Below are 18,054 nucleotides of genomic sequence, written 5' to 3' on the forward strand. Positions count from 1 at the left end.
TAGATTCAAAGAAGATTCAACACTGCTCTCAACTATGCAAATCGGAAATCAAAATCGACGCTATTTTATAATGTAAATTTTGGCAATAAATTATAATATACTGAACAACAGTAAATAAGCGACCGGACTGAAACCCGAATTTTTTCGCTAATTCCAACCAATTGATTACGAACGTGACATTGAAAATATTTCATTTGCTCAGGTGAAACAGATTCCAAAGTTTAAATACATATACTTTCAGCTGTTCTCGACCATTAATTAAGAGTAAATAAAATTAAAGAAATAAAAACACCTGTTCATTGATTAAATTACTCATGTTGCTCCGGCGATGGAGAGCTTCAAAGTTAAAAACTTTATTATTTTTATTTTATATATATGTATATATGTATATGTATATATATATATATATATATATATATATATATATATATATATATATATATATGTATATATATATATATATATATGTATATATACATATATATATATATATATATATATATATATATATATATATATATATATATATATATATATATATATATATATATATATGTATGTATATATGTATGTATGTATGTACCTATGTATACATATGTATATACAGGAAACATATTCATTTGAAATTATTAAAGTGAAAGTTCCTGAATTTTAGTCGAGGCGTATAATAAGTGAAAATTTGTTTGAAAATCACTATCCAGTTGTAAAAGAATTAGGATTAAAAAAAGACTTACGCCACTTTAATACAAAAATACCTACGTATGTATGTACGTACATGTGTATAAATGGTATGTTATAAAGTCTCAAGGCTACTTAAAGTAAAGAAAGATGTCAATAAAATGGCATTTGTTAAATTAATACGGCGTCACTTAATTTCCTAATACGTGGACAATTGAACGGCCGCATTAGTCGAGTGCAAAAGTGAGCCAAGTTCGAATTTAGCAAGCGAGTTTCTACAGGCCTTTTATCTCGTTTTCAGAACGGGGTCGGTGCATTTATCTACGTGGCTTGCAAATGCATTTCAGACGCAACCAACTACATACATATGTAGATCGCACAAAACATGTAAGCAATTAGATTTTGAATATACATATCGGAATGCAAACCAGATTTTCACATGGTTTCCTAATCGTACGTATATTTAGCTTTTCATTCCACATTTGTATAAATAAGGCATCGGACAGGAAAATACATAATTTCAATTACTATTGCCCGAATGGAGTTTCTAATTGTTTAAATTTATCGAAGATATAACCATTTAAAATATGTCGAGGTGATTTCTGAATAACGTATCTGTTTTCAGGGAGTTTTGAGATGAAACGTAAAGGAGGTATGTAAAAAAAATCAACCAGCTCCGATTCCTTTTTATTATTTTCCTTATTACAGTTTGTGTCAAATTTTAATTAAAATTAAATCCATTAATTAATTAAAATTTAATACTTTCTTTAAAAAAAATCATGAAATTATGTAAATCTTATATATAAAACCGAAACGGCATTTGTTATTCATTTCTGATTGGCTGTCGTCAAAGTCGTTTCAATTGACTGGATTGGTCAAAGACGTATGTGATTGGTCGGTTGTTAAATAATATTATTTTTTTCGATTCAAATAAATTTAATTAAAAAAAACAAATGAAGATTTTTTTCATGGTTTTCATTTCATTTCCATGTACCGAGCGAAGCCGGGTAGCACCATTGGTTACATTATAAAATGAAATCGTTAAATTGCACGCATTTTGATGTGTTGTGGCCAAATCTGACTGTTTCCTCCATCTCATACATTTTTTATTTATTTTTATTAAATTGATTTGTTCGTGTATGAAATTATTATTCACATTTTACACGTACGCTATGAATGTACTTACTTTTATTTATATCTATTTCATTACCGATAATTCAATCAATTGGGTAGCACGACAATTTTTTGTAATATTTTTGATTCCTTTATAATATTTTGAATATTGCTATTATTTTCATTACTAAAAAAATTATACATTGGCAAGAAAATTCGATCATATTAAAATCGTTCAAGTTGAAGTAGGATTCGAATCCACGGCCATGATAATTTCTATACACAATCGACTAAACGTCTGTGGGCCTAATGTCCATTCGGCCTAATATCCGACGGCCATTGTCGTCAGTGTCGGTCGATTCGGCCTAAACTCCGATCAAACAGACACTCGGGATATATAGAATTGCACACACGGTATAACTTTTGACGTTACTTTTGAAAACCTCCACTGTCAAAGATATGCAGATAATGAACTTGGGTTATTTGGGTCGTATGAGAGGTTCATTCATATAAGAAATATAAGAATTGAGATCGAAATTTCACCTACTGTCTAGTATCATAATATGAAATAAAATTTCAACCAACCAAATACATGCATACAAGCACTTTATAGCATCTGTCAATCATAAAAGTCGGCAACTCAATATGCAAACATTTACGATTGCCCAGCAGCATGATGTTGAACTAACTTAAATCACAAAAAAAATCCAACGGATTATCACCGAACATTTATATGATGAATGAAAAAAAAGCCCATCCCGAGTGGGTTAAATTAACACTCTTGTTAGCCACCGGTGTGGAATAGACGGAAAATTTCGAGTTGCGACAATAAAAATGTATATATGCGGTCGTTAAATTATTGGCCAGCCTTGGGAATTGGAGTGGCCTGTGCTTAGGCCATAGTCGCATATAAAACAAATTGTGTTTTAACTGCGAAAACGACTTATATGTTAATAAAGTGTCTCGTCCCACGCATCAAAACGCCATGCTGGAGTACAAAATGAGAGTAAACGTTTATATACAGACTGTCTGTCGCAATAATATTGCACTATTTCAAAAAGAAGATGAACATGTTAGCTTCAAGTTGCATGCATTTTTCATTACCAAGCACTTTTTGCCAGTCATATACAATATAAAATCACCAAAAATTTGAAAACATACCGTGTGATTTTTGTCACATTGAACCAGACAGAACTTGCAACCTCAGAAAACACTGTAAAAAAATAGGTTGTGGCTATTTGCAGGTACTATATCTACAAAGTATTGGCTATTTGCAGGTACTATATCTGCGACAGGCGCAAAGCCTTCTGCGCATGCGCGTGAACTGTCACTGTCAGCGTGTTTACTGTTAAAATTTTGTTTTAAACCTCTTAAAATTTAGTTCAAACTCGCAAAGTGACGTAGAGTAAAAAATATAATCCAAATTAGTTAATATTATTAATACCTACATACAAGTACAAGCCGCGAACTAGCTAAATTATATAAATCTATTATAATAACGTGCGAAATTTATTTGCCCCATGTATAATGAACGATTGATTGAACGAGTCTAGCATAAATTAAATGTAAGAAATTATAATCGGATTATAAGTTCACGCGCATGCGCAGAAGGCTTTGCGCCTGTCGCAGATATAGTACCTGCTAATAGCCAATAGTTCGCAGATATAGTACCTGCAAATAGCCACAACCTAAAAAATATAGAGTGTAAAAGAAAAAGTTATAGGCTTTTAAGCAATTAAAATCTGACATAACTACATAGATGGCGGCTAAAAGGGATATATGTACAGCAAGAAGAAGCTAAAGCGATTGAAATAGACGAACAATGAGAACGAACTTTGTGGACGATTGACGTCAGGGAGAGCTTCCAGGGAGTATTTTCAAACGTGTCTAATACGATTTTTTTTCACTATCGTAATGGCGGATGACACTTCCACTTATATTGATGACCAAACCGAGCAAAATGGCAAAGTATGAAAACGATCGGATAAGAGCCAAAATTTTTACTGAAATATAATCGTAAGGCGAGGTAAGTAAGAAGAGGTATGTAAAAAAATAACAGGAGACAAAATTTCGTCCCAAGTTGAAAACTGTGGATTTGCATATTATATTTCTATTTATAGAATATATACGACGGTTAGCATATACATACATATGTAAAAACATCAGTTATAGTCGAATCGATTCAGCATAAGATTTACATAAAATGTACATGCTATCGCATTTACCCCCCGCGATGGCCAATTACATTTCGTTTCAGTTTCGCATTGCATTTTGGTCAAGAAATACAACATTGTTCGTGCGTATAGCCTTCAGTAGAATTTGACTTTTATTTTTTGTTAGTTTTGAGTTCGTATTTCTTGTTTTGAAATGTTTAATATAAAACACGTAAGTTGTTGATATTATTAATTTATTTATGGAATACGTATATATTTTATATTAATGGAAATTTATATTTTTTAGCAAAACTTACAGTAAAATTATTAAAAACCTTGCATTGTATTATATTGTAATAATATTATATAGTTAAATAAGAAATAATTAAAAAAATAATAATAATAATTTTACGTCCTTACACATTACAACACACTGCACGAATGCGACAGCATGTTTGGTTCTCGTAAGTCTCACGCTACATCAATTCAATACATAGCATACATACTAATAATAAATAAATGAATAATCAATGATACATATAACCAAAATTAAATAATAATAGCACTTTGACCATGGAGTAATATGTAGCATTTATTATACATACATACATATATTGAATTCGAATACTTGCATTCTTTTGAAACGTGTTTTCCATACATACATACATATATGTATGTACTAGTGTAGTATTCAATTTTATGGAAAACAGACTCTTTCTGTTTACCACAGTTTGTCAGTAGTCAATTGAAATCGATTGTTCCGAGTGTTGGCAAAAACCTCTAAACCGTTACCTTAATATAGTCCTTGCATATAGAACAGGCGCCAACAACCACACTTCCAGACATACACGAAAGAGGTGGACGTACGATAACTTGTCTTCAAAAATAGAATAGGCGTAGGAGTATGTATGCAATTCAATTATTATATGTACTTAAGTATGTGTACTTCAATATCGCACGGTTTGGGTCAATAGTGCAATCCCAATATTGGCTAGGTCAATATCCGCAACGAACAAATAAATCATTGATAAAATAAACATTTTAAGAGATTCCAATCCAGATCAATCGTTTATTTAAAAAAAAACACGTAAGCAAAATAAATATGATTAACTACATACATATACGTGCATATTAGCATTATACATAGTCGATCCAACGTAATGTGAGACTTACGAGAACCAAGATGCTGTCGCATTCGTGCAATGTAAAATTGTAAGGACGTAAAATAATTTATTTATTTGTTATTATTTCTTATTAAACTATATAATATTATTAAAATATAATTCAATATCCGCTCTTAATAATATTACTGTAAGTTTTGCTGTCCATAACATTACCTTGACCATTACTTTAATTGTCTAATAAGTGAAAGTAAGAAGAGGTCAGTAAAAAATATAAATTTCTATTAACACTTTAAAAATATATCTATAAAATATACATACATATAGGTATTCCATAAATAAATTAATAATATCAAAATTTTATTAATGTAAATATTTCAAAATATGAAACACCAACTCAAAACTTACAAAAAATAAATGTGAAAAAAAAAACAGAATCGTACGGTACGGAATGCCAAGGTAGACTTGTCTTAGTTAATTCGTACGATCTTATTATTTAAAAAAAGTAGATCGGTTTGACTATAGCTGGGCAAGTGAAAATGGAATGAAATTTAAAGTTTTCTTCGCAAGCCGTAAGAAAACGTTTTATGGAAGTTGAATTATGGGGTTGCAGGGTCAGAAAGGAGCCACCAATCACTATTGACGATACTCTTATGTTTTAGCTATGCGATAGACTTTATAAATATGGACACATTTTTACCATTGTCAATAGGTAGTCTCGTAGGGAATCGCTTATATAATGTTGGGGGTGATGGGGTGGAAGGGCTTAGCACCCTCAATGAGGGTGTACGATTTGGCGGTCAAAGTCTACCAATGCGACAGCATGCTTGGTTCTCGTAAGTCTCATGCTCCATCGAATCAAATATAATAATAATTTCAAATAGTAGCATTCCAGCAATTTACTGGAAACCCTAATTTGCGTCCCTTGCCGATCTTAGCGATGATTGAACATACGAAACAAATATCAATAAATTACTATCCAAATCTTTCGCTTAACCACTTAATCGCCACGCGTTTGTAAAAACCGATTCAATTATTATGTACTAGCTGCACCCGGCATGCGTTGCAATGCCACAATAACGCATGCAATTCCCGTTCTCGTTCCCGTTTCAAGTGATGGTTGGAGCTCAACTAACGTCTCTTCAAAGCCATGTCGTCATAAACCAACTGTTATTATATACTATCTGACAAGCAACTATTTAGTATATACTAGCTGGACCCGGCATGCGTTGCAATGCCAGAATAAGGTATGCAATTCCCGTTCCTGTTCCAGTTTCCGTTGCGTTCCCGTTTCAAGTGATAGTTGGAGCTCTACTAACGTCTCTTCAAAGCCGTGTTGACCAACTGGTAACGTGGTTACCAACGAACATTGTAATTACGAATATTATTATTAAGAGGTTTTTCCCCGTTTTTTTTCACAGTAAGCTTCCCGGACATACATACAACAAATCCTGAAAGTTCCACCGTAATCGTTATAGTGGTTTAGGAGCCTATACGAGACAGACAGACAGACAAACAGACATTCAATTTTATATATCTATATACATACAGTCAAGTTATTCAATGCGGTGCTTGAGGGAGTTTTCAGGAACTTGGATTAGGACACAGCTGGAGTAAGCATCAACGGTCGCTTCTTGAGTCACCTTCGGTTTGCAGACGATATAGTTTTAATAGCTCGTGATTCAGCTGACCTACTTAATAGACTAACACAGCTGGACAGGGAAAGTAGGAAAGTAGGATTAAAAATTAACGTAGATAAGACCAAACTAATGTTCAATAGTTATTGCATGCCTGATAGCATCCCATTAGATGAGAAACCAGTAGAAGTGGTAAATAATTATTTATATTTAGGTCAAATAATTGACATGAGTGGTAGTAGAGATGAAGAGATAAAGAGACGTTTGAAATTAGGATGGAGTGCATTTGGACGCATGAATGCTGTTTTTAAATCAAGAATGCCACTCTGCCTGAAGAAAAAGATCTTTGATCAATGCGTTTTGCCAGTGATGACGTATGGATGTGAAACTTGGACACTGAACGCCAAGATGCTACATAAAATCCAATGCACTCAAAGAAGCATGGAACGCTGTATGCTTGGCATAACGAGGAAAGACAGAATGCGGAACACGTGGGTGAGAAGTATGACAAGAGTAGTGGACATAGTGGATAGAGTGAAGAGATTGAAATGGCAATGGGCGGGTCACGTAGCTAGGAGGATGGATGAAAGGTGGACAAAAGAAGTGCTTGAATGGCACCCGAGAGAATGCAAAAGGGTAAAAGGAAGACCGCAAGGAAGATGGGTGAACGAAATTAGGAAAATGTGCGGAGTGAGATGGATGAATGTTGCGCAAAACAGAGACGAGTGGAAGCGTGTTGGAGAGGCCTTCATCCAGCAGTGGATGGCGAATGGCTGTAAATGATGATGATGATATACATACAGTAAGATGCAGAGAAATCGCATCACTTTCAATTGTTCGATGTTTTCGATTTTTTTCAATTACATGAAGCTATACACAAGTTTTTTGGTTTTATTATTTGATTTCAAGTATTTAACATGTTTTAAGATTAAAAAAGATTATCTATATTTTTAAATTAAGGCGAGATACGAATTTTAAAAAAACATGCAAAATAGGGCATTTTTCTTATATGTATTTCAAATGTCTCTAGCTAAAATAATATTACAGTATATATTTTTCTATGAATTAAAATACATAGGCAATGGACATATGACAACAATAAATAGTAATATAATAATTACTAGACATTCGTCTTGCTTCTATGATGGGAAGGTACCTGCCGGCAGGGACAATACGACTTTTTTTAGTATGTCGTCCGAAATTTCTTCAAACCATACATTTTCAACAGTTTTTTTAACTCATAATTTGCCCCAGGGTGTTGTTTTTATTCCCTTTGCTTTATTTGCCTGTGAATATTCGATAGGTTGTAAGTCGGGGCTATTGTCTGGTCATTTGAGTGATGAATATCTACTTTCTCTTTGTATTTTTTTATTTGTAAAAAAATAGCCGTCCAAACTTAATAAAATGCTATTAAATTTGTTTGATGATATCAATCACTTATTTTAAATACAATAAATATCAATTGTGCCCGATGATAATTTGCAAAATCGGCCTGAAATTTTGAAGTCGGTTGACTTTGAAAGATAGAGACATTTGAAATACATATAAGAAAAATGCCCTATTTTGCATGTTTTTTTAAAATTCGTATCTCGCCTTAATTTAAATATATAAATAATATTTTTTAATCTTAAAACATGTTAAATACTTGAAATCAAATAATAAAACCAAAAAAACTTGTGTATAGCTTCATGTAATTAAAAAAAATCGAAAACATCGAACAATTGCAAGTGATGCGATTTCTCTGCATCTTACTGTATATATATATATATATATATATATATATATATATATATATGTAGATTTAGTGCCAACCCTTAAGAGGGCTGGACCTCAGCGCCTTGTCAATACAAACGTATTAGATTTCTCCCTTCCTCAATTATGGAACTAGATAAATTATTTTTTAATATGCTATTTATATCAACCTTCAATTTCATGTTTCAATTTATTTTTTTTGATTAATTGATTTTTGATTTATTTGATATTTTAATTAATCAAAAAAATAAACAAAATTGAAACATGCCTATGGTGGATATAAATAGCATATTAAAAAATAATTTCTCTAATGCCATAATTGAGGAAGGGAGAAGTCTAATACGTTTGTATGGACGAGGCGTTGGGGTCCAGCCCTCTTAACACTACTTCTTGTACATATATACATACGTACCACAAACTAACGAAAAATATTGACTTTTTTCAATTCCATTATTATCACAGGATATTTTTAGATGTTGCTGTGAAGAAACCAAAATTAATTTCGAGCCATAGCCTTAAATACGAAGGAGCGCGCACCGGTGCGCTTACGGCGATGAAGTGGTTAATCAATTCCTCTGCTAATTTATTACGACAATGAAACACCTTAAATCACACTGACCACATCCGAGATTTATCACACTAGCTAGGCCCCGTTCCAAAAGTTTGTTCCGCATTTTCCCACTGAGCTCGACCAAAGATGCGAATAAACTTTCGGAACAATCAATCTTTCGCCTTTTCCCACGCAACATCCACAACACACTCACGTATGTACATATGTATGTATACCCATTTGATTTACAATTTTCTGCCGAGACAACGGACTTCGAGATATGGCTATCGACGATGTTTCACGCAACATCGCAATCGTAGACTCGAATAGTCAACATTTCATGTCGATGTTAATCTCGGGCTGAAAAGAGCGACACGACCGCCATTAAAAGCGACCACTTTTCGACTTCGCAGGTGAATCACATGACAAACAAACATACACATGATGGTAAACTCACCGGTGCAAACAGACCGGGTCCCTATTTCGGCTCCAAAAGAGCTTCTTCTTCTATTTAAACACGTGTGTATGCGTGTGTTCGAAAAGAACGAAGTTTTTTTCGTGTTATGTCGCGCATGTTAATTAGTGCCTATAATAAACTTCCACTTACTTCAGGTACTTTTGTATAGTGCGTGTGCAATGTGGGGGATATGAATGGAAACCCATTGGATGAAGTTGCTTTTTGACATCGTTTGTAAGTACTATCTGCTGCATTGTTGAGAGTTTTACGAAAGGTTTTTCTCGAACACTTTTTCGGTACTGTATTTGTAGAGGGAGATAGTGAAGCAATGATGAAAAAAGGTAAATTGTTTTATATGAAGTTGGGATTAATAGTTGGTCTATCTTTTATGGAACCGTCTCATAAAAGTAAATTATTCTACAATATTTACTTTCTACTTATCAGATAATAAGTATAAATGTATCATGACTTTTGAGTTAACGGTCTTTCACTTACAACATTTCATAATATATGTAGGTAAAAAAAAGCATATGCAATAAGAGGTTCATTTCCTACCCCTTTATTTTTTCCCTCTACACTTACAATCACCAAATAATTGTTTGATGAAATGCTTAACGAGCTAGATAAGCTTGTACATATTTAATAACACAATCTTAATCCTTTCACAAATACATACATACATTCCTTACAAGTCATGAAGCAAAAAGTTCAGAATTAGGCAGAACTGACATTTTTGTAAGTCTTATGTAGCTGCAAAGACTTTCAAAAATGCACACAAATAAATGTTTGCAACAACTAATATTTACAAACAAGAACTTTCCAGACTTGAAAATAATAAACAGAAGTCGGTTGAACTCTAAAGACAACGTCTAAATTGCTTCGAGTTCAAAGAGTTCAAATTTTGATAACATTGGATCAATAGTGAAACAAATTTACCACTTCAAAACCAATTACTAAAATCAGATAATATAATATAATGCATTTAATAGACTATTATGAATTAAAATAAAATTTATTTTTTGAAAAAGTTCTTAGTATGAATCGAAGGGGTCATATTATTGTATTTATTTATTTATTTATTACAATTTTGCCATAGTGACATTACTGAGTAGGTCCAAGTCGTCACAATGGTTAAACCAAAAAGTATACAATGAGATGAAAATAAAATTAAAAAAAACTAGCATGAATATAAAACAAATACAATAATAGAATATGTACATACATATATGTCATCATCATCATCATCTACAGCCACTCACCATCTACTGTTGGATTTCAGCCTCTCCAACACGCTTCCATTCGTCTCCTTTTAATTACGTCTCATATTAGGTTGCTTTCGATTTTTTGAGCAACTGTCATCCATTTCATCTCACACATTTTTATGATTTCATCCACACAACTTCCCTGTAGCCTTTCTTGCACACTCTCACATTCTCTTGTACCATTTTAGCACCTCTTTTATCCATTTTTCTATCTACGTGACCCGCTCATTGGCATTTCAATCTCTACATTCTCTCAGGTAATTTTCTAAGCACCTCTTTAATCCATCTTTCGTCCATTCTTCTGGCTACGTGACACGCCTATTGACATTTCAATCTTTACATTCTCTCGAGTACCTTTTTAGCACCAATTTAATCCATCTTTCGTCCATTTTATAGCTACGTGACCCTTCCCCCCATTGGCATTTCAATCTCTTCCTTCTCTCCACTATCTTTGTCATACTTCTCGCCCACGTATTCCGCTTCCTATCTCTCCTCATTATTTTTTATATTTATTTATTTAATATACAGAGAGAAACTTACAGCTAAAATAAAGATAAAGATAATAAAGATAAGCCAATTAAAAGTTTCTTCAGATAACATAAAACATGAAAAATGGAACTTTTCTATGAAGGATTAGCCAATCAAAAAAGAACATATGCGGAACATACAGCGTTCCATACTTCTCTGAGTACATTAGACTTTGTGAAGCATCTTGACATTCAATGTACAAGCTTCACATCCATACGTCATCACTGGTAAAACACATTGATCGAAACGCAGCTCTTGAAATTTGATAAACATTTATCCTCCTATAACTATTATCCTCCTATAAAAACATTTATCCTCCTATAATATTAGGCGGTTTCAAAGAAGCGTAAGACATGTAAGCAAAAAAAAAGTAAAAGTATAAGAGGGAGCTATGTATATATGTATGTATGTATGTATATAATGTTTGTATACATTTACATTATTTTTCTTTTCTTTCTTACGTTTTTTTCTGTTTTCTTGCGGAACAGATCTAGCGCGTTATAAGAAAATTTACTGTATATCTAAGTTTTACTATTTTACAATTACTAAATGTCATACAGAAAGTAAGTTGATACATATGTAGGTACACGAAATTTGGATTATCAAAAAATAATTTAAAAAATTAGACCCATTATTCAATACATTCCAAGCGACAATGATCAACTTGATTTATTGTTAATCATTAGGCAGGCAGTCAAAATATGTGGGCCAGCATAATGCACGGCATAAATCAAATTCGGTCCAACATCTTGGTCAGAGCCCAAGTGCATACATATGTACATACAGATGCCGAAAAATTGCGCCAAAACAGTGATTCACACGAAGATAAGAAAAGCGTAACACACGCCTCGTCAAAGATTGACACACGAGAATGCGTCCGATGGACCGAAATAAACGATGTTAACGCCCCCGTGATGGCCGCATTGTCGAATCATCGGCCGATAATTTCGATTCGATTCAATCGATACCAATATAATAATACGATACGGCCGTCTGACATCGGATAAGGGTGGGTTAGGTTATGCGCGTTGATTGGTATTAATTCGACTTACCTTGGAGGAAGATGTCAATTGGTAAGTTATTTGCTGCGGCGCTGAACCAAATCCGACGATTGACCTAGTTGGGACAATTAGAAAAATATTATTAGACAAACAGCGATTGATCGAAGTGCATCTGTTGATTTGTTTGTATATTAATCGGACAGGCGAGTGCTGAAAGTTATCTAGTTCAATGGCAACGTGTCTTGTATGTTATTAACGCATTGACAAAAAATAGATTAATTAAAAGAAAGTTTGTCGCAATTTCAAGGTTCGAATTTTAATGCGTGATAAATAGTGACACTTTTTTGTGGCTTAGATAGAATTTTCTCATATGCATATGTTTTTACTGAATACGAAATCGTATATTGAAAAACAGTACATAAACATTGGTTATTCTTTAATATTATATACTATAGTCAATCTTAATACGGTCTCCGTGATTTGACAAAATGTTAAATTACAGAAAACGCAAATATCAGAATGCAAAGATCGAAAATCGAAAGATCTTAAGTCGAAAGATAAAAAAAAAATGTCGCATGGTGAACGGTACATACTCACTTAATTTGCGCGAGCAGGATACAACAGGAACAAGAGGAACATGCTTTTCCTCCCGTATTCTGCGCGCGCACATTAACACGGGGGGAAAAGCATGTTCCTCTTGTTCCTGTTGTATCCTGCTCGCGCAAATTAAGTGAGTATGTACGTGAGTATGTACGGTTTACCATGCACCATTTTTTTTTGATCTTTCGATTTTCGATCTTTGCCTTCCGATATTTGTGTTTTCTGTAATTTAACATTCTGTATCGTCACGTAGACCCGTTTTTACTGAATACGAAATCGTATATTGAAAAACAGTACATAAACATTGGTTATTCTTTAATATTATATATTATAGTCAATCTTAATATTATGTACTATAGTCAATCCAATGAGTGTGAGACTTGTGAAAACCGAGCATGCTGTCGCATTTGTGCAATGTGTTGTAACATTGTAAGGACATAAAATTTTTTTTTTTTATCATTTCTTATTTAACTATATAATATTATTACAATATAATTCAATGCAAGGTCTTTAATAATATTACTGCAAGTTTTGCTGTCCATAAAATTACATTGAACATCACTTTTACCGTTTAAAAAATTTACATTTCCATTGATATATATACGAAAAATACGAAACACAAAACTAACAAAAAATAAAAGTCAATTTCTACCGACCGTTACACGCACGAACCATGTTGTATTTCTTGACCAAAATGCAATGCGAAAATGAAACGAAATGTAATTGGCCATCGCGGGTCAAGTGGGGGGGGGGGGGGGTTAATGCGATAGCATGTACATTTTACTTAAATATCATGCTACATAGATCGGTTCGACTATAATATTAAAATTTCTATAGAAAATTGATCCGGCTCAGTAATATGAGCCGATATATTTGAAAGTAGCGGATGTCCAATTTTCAGTTCTAAAAACACTATTTATGTTCGACTTAATTCACAAATTTCTTTTAATTCAATATGTCCAGAATCTCGGAAAACTTGAGTTAATGCATTACAGGCCACCAGTATTTTATAATATTGTTAAACGCAAATCATTATTTTTAATGCTTTGCGACAAATTTCTCGAAATGAAGGAAAGTGTATAAAAAACTTATACCACTGCTCATATATATAGCATACGAATTGTAAATAGGTTTTTGAGCTTTTTTTTTATTATGCTGTACATTAACATTAGAATAATATAATACTATGATTACTAACAAAATTAAATTAAAATTGTAAAATAGAAAATGATCAGTAGATCAGTAGCTATTAAAATAGATATACGATGTATTGTGAACATAATTCAGAAATAATAAAAAGCATTTAAAAATAAAAATAAATATGTATAATATATATCATTATTCACAGCCATTCGCCATCCTGCTGGATGAAGTCTCCCCAATACACTTCCATTCGTTTCTCTTTGGGGCAACTCCCATCAATCTCATCCATCACATTTTACTGATTTCATCCACCCATCTACCCTGTGGCCTTCCTAGCACCCTTTTACATTCTACCATTCGAGCAGTGGTACATATATAATGTAAAAGGGGCCCGAAAACGCACGAAAACAGAAAAAAAACAGTCTCAGAGAGACTTTCCACAAAATGTCGGAAAGGAGTTCTTTCCTACTTTGGCTATATGGCCTGTAAGCATTGGAGTCTGGATAAGCTGGTAGTTACCGGAACGCTGGTTGGAAAGCGAGCGAGAGGATGGTTAAGAGATGGTCTGACCAAATCAAAGAACAATCGGGATCATCCCTAACGCTGCCTTCAACTTGGCACAGAACCAGGGGGAGTAGATATGAATCATCCGTCAAATTCAACATGACATCAATGACCACGATGGCTCAGCATTGAATAAATGAGGAATTCCGAAGAAGAATTCCGGTCCAAAAACTACACTGAAACTTCTGACATTTCGATATCAATTGATAGCACAATAGCATTATGTCTTATCTGCCCTAACGAATGATGATTCAACCAAGAGTATCAACTTCCTTCAACACTAATGACTTGGTGACAGCTATGCTAAGATCTGACATCAGCATCCAAAATTCACAATCGGTTGTTGCGCACCGTCCGATGATAACGAAACCTACCAACAGTCTAAAAATAGTCAGATTCGTAGCCAGAGTTGGAGTCAGAGTCGGAGTCAGATTTTTCAACGACAACACAACACAGTTCAAAAGTATTCTACTCTTGTTTACCAACGAGTAATACAATTAAATAGAAATACGACAATGACGCACGCCGCCAGAATTCTATTTTTTAACCATTTTATACATACATACGTACTTGATATTATAAAATTATATATATTGTCGGTGTGTAAAAATTTACACGTGCTAAGAAACTTTATTTTCGCCAGGCGAAAATTTATATTCAAGACCTTGGCATTGATCTCTACTGTACTGAAAACACGCGATCAAAATTCTCCGCATTCTCTTGGACAATTCGATGCAATGCACGATCCGCGATCCGTAAATCGACCGATTATTAATTCCAAATACGGCTTGTGCATTGATAACGTCATTGAGGTTGTAATACTTGTTTAGAATCGCATCGTGACTTTTAATGACGCGTTAGCAGTAAGTCACTGTGCGATTCCGAACATGGAAGTCACTCAGTATGCGTAAAAACTTGGGTTTTAAGACGAAGATCTTAAAGAAGAAAAACCTCGATTTAAGAACTCAATTAAGTATACGTCGATTATCAAAGACATTGATTGTATCTCAGAAATGGTTATTTTATCTCACAATTCGTATTACATAAAAGAAAATGGGTATTTCCACCCTTTGAAAAAAGTTTTCATTAATGTGCCCAATGTCTAGAGATTTATAAGATTAATAATATTTCTATAATTTATTAATCTTATAAATCTACTAATCTTATAAACTTTAAAGAGTATTAATACATACAGCTTCAATATACATATATCGGTATAGTTATTCGTTTCCATTACATTAAAATACATGTCTAAATAAAAATCTAATATATCAATCGCAGTCTGGAATCCAATTTTCAAAAGTTTTTTGTTCATTAAAATGCGAATAAAACAAGTTTGTTTTTAACTTTTATTTATAATTTAATTAAAATATCAAATCTTTAGCTTTGGCTTAATGGACTTCACTTCTAAACTATCTACATTGCAATAAGTAGTAGGTAGTATGTAATGTAGTATTATGGTAGTAGTAGGTAGTAGCCGTTTCAATTTTTTACTACATCACTAACTAGATTTCAGAGATAAAGTTCGAGAGATAAAGTTCTAGAGATAAAGTCACTAGTCCGAGAAATAAAGCATTTATATTTTCAATAAAACGCGAAAAAATGGTTTTATTCGAATCTAAAGATGAAAAATATTGAGGATTCGATCCCAAACTGCAATTGATTCCGTCACTTTAGATTTTTATTTATTATAATTAAGAAAAATGATTAAATGTCAATGTTACTATCCAGTTATTTTACCATCGAAAGTTTTCTTTATAAGTAAATTCGTAGCGAAGTATGTATATTTTTGAGATTTTTCTTAGATTATACTTCCAACACTAACATTTAAAGAAGAGAATCATAAAAAGGACAAATACATAACTATAAGCTTAAACCAGGGCACACCAACCATTTTAAAGTTGCGATCTACTTATTTTTATTGAAAATCATCACGATCTAGATCTAGTAGAACCAAAATAAGATCACTTTTAGTGCATTTTTAATGCAACATTATGTACAAGTTATAGTAAAAGCTTTAAATCTCGAATCAGTATACACTGACTAGTAAGTGTGTACGCTTTGGTTTGTAGCTAAAGCTTAGGACGATAGATTCCGCAGATATTCTTACTAGACATAGTATACACTGACGAGCAAATTGGTGATGTGCAATAGTATACATATTTGCTAACGAATGAAATTTGAATGGTTTGACAGCTGACCAAAGTTTGACGTTGCTTTACTAATGAATTTTTTGCCGAGAATATAACTGGTTGTGTTAGAATAATTAATTTATTGTTGAATTGAACATCCGAATTACCTACGGTTTTAAGTGGTTAAATTTTATTTTTTTCATTAATAATATGTTATTCGATATACATAATGTCGCATTCTTTTAGTTTTTAGTTTAATCCGTCATAGGCCGAATATACACTTGTTAAGAATATCAAATTGTTATTCCTTTCCTTAACATTTACTGCATACGGATAGCTAGTGTATGCATTTACTAGTAAAAGTGTTCATTCACTCTCCCGTGTATACTTTTACTGGGTGATTTTGATGATGCATACACTTACTAGTCAGTGTATTCTGATTCGAGCTTTATACTCTTATTGTAACATACATACATATGTACATACATACATACAACGAATACTTAGATTGAGTTTCAGATATTATCAAGTTCATTTGTGAAAATTAGTACATACATTTACGAATGAAGCAAAAATCGACTTACAGAACATACACACAGAGAGACACGTGGCACGTGTTTTTTTTTTTAGATAGTTTAGCACGTGTAAACAAACGGTAACACGCATTATATATGCTATGTCACCCATGTTTCGACATAGGTTTGACAGAGATTGATAACGATGATTCCCATATTTGAAGAAATGTGTGAGAAAGTTGTCGAAATAAAAACCGCTGCGGATTTTTCGCCCCAATAGGCTAAGAACGTGCTCGTGCCGTTCGATTCAGTGTGTTTTCGCCTTTAAAGTCACACCGCGATCGACTGGTTGAATACACCTAAAATGTCTAACGAACATGCCTTATAAACAATAAAAAGCTTTTAAAGAACACAAGGATAGAAAAAACACCCACTAATTATAAAAAAAAGTTTTTTAAAAACATACCTCTTCTATAATTTGTACATATATAAAATTATTATTTTGAATAAAAATACCAATAATTTTATGTTACAAAACCGCCATCTATGTATGTTTAAAACTAAAAACTGGATAGACGTCAGGCACTTTTCAGGAATTCAAATTTCAAACGCGTCTTACACGATATTTTTGCACCATCGTAATGGCAGAGGATCCATTTATCTATATTGATAACCAAAATGATCAATATGGCAAAGTATAAAAACGATCGGGTAAGAGGCAATTTTTTTCCTGAATTGTAATCGTAAGTGAAACGTAAAGGAGGTATGTAAAAATCAAACCCACTTAATTATAATCAAGTAACACTCACAAATACAAATATTGACTTTAGGAAATGGAGAACGAAAAG

General features: G+C 32.9%; 1 protein-coding gene across 2 annotated transcripts in view; it reads right to left on the minus strand.

The window, feature by feature from the left end:
• The window catches only part of LOC143920896 (aminopeptidase N-like), a 77,035-nt gene that overhangs the window by 44,753 nt on the left and 14,228 nt on the right, over positions 1 to 18,054 (minus strand). Inside the window, exon 2 of one of the 2 annotated variants that reach the window (XM_077443916.1) lies at positions 12,304 to 12,367. The exons of the other annotated variant lie outside the window; for it this stretch is intronic. The gene's annotated coding sequence lies outside the window, so the exon portion shown is untranslated. The remainder of the gene's footprint in view (positions 1 to 12,303; positions 12,368 to 18,054) is intronic. 2 annotated transcript variants of the gene reach the window in all.

This window comes from Arctopsyche grandis, chromosome 2, assembly GCF_051622035.1.
Source record: "Arctopsyche grandis isolate Sample6627 chromosome 2, ASM5162203v2, whole genome shotgun sequence".
Classification (NCBI taxonomy): Eukaryota; Metazoa; Arthropoda; class Insecta; order Trichoptera; family Hydropsychidae; genus Arctopsyche; species Arctopsyche grandis.